The sequence below is a fragment of the Bos indicus genome, chromosome 17 (assembly GCF_029378745.1).
Source record: "Bos indicus isolate NIAB-ARS_2022 breed Sahiwal x Tharparkar chromosome 17, NIAB-ARS_B.indTharparkar_mat_pri_1.0, whole genome shotgun sequence".
Classification (NCBI taxonomy): Eukaryota; Metazoa; Chordata; class Mammalia; order Artiodactyla; family Bovidae; genus Bos; species Bos indicus.
Window position 1 is genome coordinate 44,461,051 of NC_091776.1, and position 5,083 is coordinate 44,466,133.

General features: G+C 45.6%; 1 long non-coding RNA gene across 1 annotated transcript in view; it reads right to left on the reverse strand.

The window, feature by feature from the left end:
- LOC139176716 (uncharacterized) overlaps window positions 1–5,083 on the reverse strand; it is a 31,173-nt gene that overhangs the window by 25,686 nt on the left and 404 nt on the right. The window lies entirely within an intron of this gene.

Below are 5,083 nucleotides of genomic sequence, written 5' to 3' on the forward strand. Positions count from 1 at the left end.
TCTGTTTTCACAGTTTCACCTGTTTCTCATAGGTGAATATGAGAAATCTGCCTGCAGGTCACATTGCCAGCTACAGCTGTTGAATCAGTGCTGTATGAGAGGGGCAAAGAGAACACTGGCTACCTCCATTAACTCCCTGCATCTCCCAGGACATAAGAGTCACCCTGCTCCAAATTACCAACACTGCTGCTCTCTCTTCAGTGTATTCCAATTCAGAAGTTATATCTTTATCTTTCCAACAATTAACTCAATTTCACACCCAGGATATGAAGTCGTGGACTGAGACAAAGGCATTGTTACAAAAATTTCAGAGACTCACTGTATCTCCTACTTTGGCCTATGTGGGCCACTGAAGGGGGAGTCAGAAAGCAGTGCACTTAATCAAGTAATAATTATTCTCATGATTCAAGACTGTTTTACTCCAACAAGAAAATTCAGCTGAACAAAGCAGAATTAAACTTTATTTTCATCCCTTAGGATTCTTTCTGGATAGCCACCTGGAAGGGATAACACAGGCCTGCTTGTTGTTGCTCATCAGTGAAACAAGGAAGCACCATTTCAGGGAATGGTGAGGGTGGAAACCTAAAACATAGCCTGTATAATCTCACATATTTACCTTTTTTCTTTTTTTTTTTTAACTTTATTTACTTATTTTTGTCTGTGCTGGGTCTTCGCAGCTGCACTCGGGCTTTCTCTAGTTGCACAAGCAACGGATATTCTTTGTTGTGGTGTGAGGGTTTCTCATTGTGGTGGCCTCTCTTATTGCAGAGCACAGGCTCTAGGGCACAAAGGCTTCAGTAGTTGTGGCTTGTAAACTCTAGAGCATGGGCTCAGTTGTCCCTACAGCATGTGGAATTTTCCAAGACCAGGGATTGAACCCACGTCCCCTGCATTGGCAGGCAGATTCTTAACCACTGGTCCACAAGGGAAGTTCCCTGCCATTTTTTCTTAAGGATTATTCAGGAATCAGGCAAGTAGAGATTTAAGAACAGCAGAGTTTAGAAACTGGGGTAGGCAGAATAGTGGCCTCCAACTATGTCCACTTCCTATTCTCTGTGAATAGGTTCCCTTATACAGCAAAAGTAACTCTTTATATGTGATGAAATTATGAACCTTTAGATAGGGAGAGTACTCTGGATATCCAGGTGGATACAATTTAATCACAAGGGTCCTTATAGGTGAAAGATGGAGGTACTTGTCAGAGACATAGCATGTTGAAAAACACTTAGCTGGGCACTGCTGGCTTTGAAGACAGAGGAAGAAGCCATGGGCCAAGGAATGCTGGAAAAGACAAGGAAAAATATTCTCCCCTAGAAACTTTAGAAGGAATACATTCTGCCAATACCTTGATTTTAGCCCAACAAGACCCATTTTGGACTTCTAACCTTAAAAACTGTTAAATTTGTATTATTTTAAGCCACTAATTTGCAATAATTAGTTACAGTACCATGGAGAGGGCAATGGCACCCCACTCCAGTACTCTTGCCTGGAGAGTGCCATGGACAGAGGAGCCTGGTGGGGTGCAATCCATGGGGTCGCTAAGAGTCAGACATGACTGAGTGACTTCACTTTCACTTTTCACTTTCATGCACTGGAGAAGGAAATGGCAACCCACTCCAGTGTTCTTGCCTGGAGAGTCCTAGGGACGGGGGAGCCTGGTGGGCTGCCGTCTATGGGGTCACACAGAGTCGGACACGACTGAAGTGACTTAGCAGCAGCAGTGATGGGAAATTAATATAGTAACCAAACAACCCAACTTAGGTGAGTAGAAGAGGAAATGATGAAGGAGTTTGGCAGGTCCCTTGAATACCCTGACTATCAGTCATGGTTGTATAAACTTTATTACAAAAGATAGATCATTGTTAGATGGCAAATGGGCCAATCAAAAACACGTGTTCACCTGGAGAAGGAAATGGCAACCCACTCCAGTATTCGTGCCTGGAGAATCCCATAGACAGAGGAGCCTGGCAGGCTACAGTCCATGGGGTCGCAAGAGTCGGACACGACTTAGTGCACTGTCTCACCCCAGAGATCCTGCCACATATACCACAAAAACCAAACATCCCCCAATGACCTTGGCCCCACTGTTCCAATCACTCCCAGGTGGGAATTAAGGCACATGTCCACAGAGGTCACAGACAACATACATACAGTTCTGTTATGTCCCATATATTACCCTTTCATGTCCCAAGGAAGACATTTTCTCTTAAAGATTTTCATTTAGTGTATCTTTAAAAAATCTTGTGTTAAACTTGCCTCCATCTTTTTCTTGGGTAAGGACAACCCAGAAATGGCCCTTTTGTGTCTGTGATGTTGCCATTCACAGCTTACTTGACAGGCCTAGTACAATCTTGAGAACAGGGTTGCTGTATGCTGAATGTCAGACGGTGGCTCTTAGCTTTGCCTATCTTAGGGAGTTATGCTGTGCATTTTTGATTGGTGTACCATGTTTGATTTGTCCCTAATACCTTTGAAGTTTTTCTGAGAAATGAAATAATGCAACATGAACTTATTAAAATACATTTTAAGCCTTTTAACAACAACAGCAAAAAACACGTGTTAAGTTTCATTTCATTTCAAGGGCCAAGTCAATGTGTCCAGAATTGGCTTGTCAGATGAAAAACCACCTTCTTCTGAAAAAATGTCTCAACAGTGGTGAGACATCCCTGGCAGCCCTGAGACGGGGTCAAAGGGCAGATAGTTTCCCACGAATAGGGAGGTCAGCGCCCCATGTGTCCTCTTTTAACACAAAATCAATGGGGCAACTTTTGCCAGGAGGTACAAGTCCCCCTCAACAGAACAAAGCATAAGCTTTGCTACCTCCCAAGTTAACTGCTGGCTTCTACATCAGGAACATAAAATCCTTTACTTCTGCCAGCCTATGATGGGGGGTACACTGGAATTTCCAGGGTGATTTCTATTGCAAGTGGTAGTCAGTGATCAGGAAGGGGCAGGCTTGAGAGCTTAATTCTGTTTGTCTTCATCAAAAATAGTGGTTTAGCCACTAAGTCGTGTCCGACTCTTGGGACCCCATGGACTATGCCTTGCCAGGCTCCTCTGTCCCTAGGATTTTCCAGGCAAGAATACTGGAGTGTGTTGCCATGCCCTTCTCCAGAGGATCTTCCCGACCCGGGGATTGAGCCCAGGTCTCCTGTGCTGCAAACAGATTCTTTACCAACTGAGCTACCAGGGAAGCCCCAATACATCTACAACTGATCTAGACAGTCTGAAGCTGTGCTGTGCTTAGTCGCTCAGTTGTCTCTGACTCTTTGCAACCCCATGGACTATAGCCCATCAGACTCCTCTGTCCATGAGGATTCTCCAGGCAAGAATACTGGAGTGGGTTGCCATGCCCTCCTCCGGAGAATCTTCCCAACTCAGGGATCGAGCCCAGGTCTCCTGCATTGCAGGTGGATTCTTTACCATTTGAGCCACCAGGAAAACCCAAGTGGGAAGCCTATCCCTTCTCCAGGGGATCTTCCCAACCCAAGAATTGAAACTGGGTCTCCTGCATTGCAGGCAGATTCTTTACCAGCTGAGCTAAGACTGCAGCCCCAAAGAGTAATGTCTTTAATCTGTTGGTCTACTCTTCAAAGTGACAGATCAGACAACTACACCACTGGCAACAATTCAAGGGTCAGAAAGTCAAGGTGAGTATTGGCCAGAGCTCTGAGAATAGTCTTCGGTTCTGGCCATTAAGAAAAGTATGTCTGCTTTCATATCAACACAGCTGGTGAGCCACTGGGGTCCGCTGGACACCAAAACCAAACCATGAGTGAATTAAGCCCAGACTTTAAGAGAATGTCTGTGAATCAAGGACCCTATTGACCCAGTGAATTTGCTTGAGGTGAAAGGGGTTGGCGGGGGCAGGGCCAGAGAGGATAATGTTTCAACCTGACAGTAGCTGCCAGTTCTTGTAAAGCCAAGTTGCTACTGGAGCTAGACCAGCCATGTTATGGAGTATGGTATTTTCACTTGAACAAAAAGGCCTGATTAGCCTCTCAATTGGGGGCAGGAGGAGAAGGGGACTACAGAGGATGAGATTGGCTGGATGGCATCACCGACTCGATGGACATGAGTTTGGGTGAACTCCGGGAGTTGGTGATGGACAGGGAGGCCTGGTGTGCTGCAATTCATGGGGTTGCAAAGAGTCGGACATGACTAAGCGACTGAACTGATTGAACTGAGTGTCTCCAATACCCAAAATGTCCAATAGGGTGCTGTGATTTTATTCTCTGCCATCTAAAAGAGCAATTTTCAATTCTGGCTTTTCCTATGTCCTGAATCTGAGACTAACAGGAGAGATACACTTTTTTTTTTTTACCACTAGCTGACTTTGGCCGGAGTTGCCTCACTGTCCCCTAGGTTCAGAAAACTGTCACCCATTAAGAGTGGGTTGTTCCTTTGGCTCAGCTTCATCCTGCTTCTATGAAAGATCTGCCTTGTGTAGAGTGAAAAAAGCCCTCAAAGAACTCCCGATGCCAGGCTAAGCCCTGGTTCAGAGAACGAGTGCAGTAGCCTAAGTCCCCCACAAAATAACACCGAGAAACAGTCTCAGAGAAAAAAAAATTTACATTTTCTTATTTGAAGGGAAAAATGTAATGAACAAAAACGGTAAAAACTACAAATGATGTAAGATGTCTCCCTCACTCCCGTGACTGCTACTCTTTCTTCACAAGGCATTTCCTGTCCTTTCACATTATTTTTGTGAGCCTATGGACCCATTTATTCCTTACACAAACGGGTGGCTACTTCCTTGTCGACGTCCTGGTCGGTCAGACGTGGCCTCGCTACTCTGAACCGCACGGCCGGCTCCCGGGACTCGGCACTTTCACTCTCACCCGCTCAGCACGGATGATCCCAGATCAATCTCCTTTGGAACACTCACCGAAGCGCCGCCAGATCCCAAAAGGCAGCATCGTTTGAGTCCAGGAAACGTGCGTTTAAAACGGAGACTGTATCACCGCCTCCAAGAGGTGCCAACCAATGCGGAGATGCTCGCGCTTTCCAGAGCTCTCCCAGGGTACTATCAACTTTCCGATCGCCAGAAAAATGGCCTTGGGAAATTTCAACTTGCATTTAC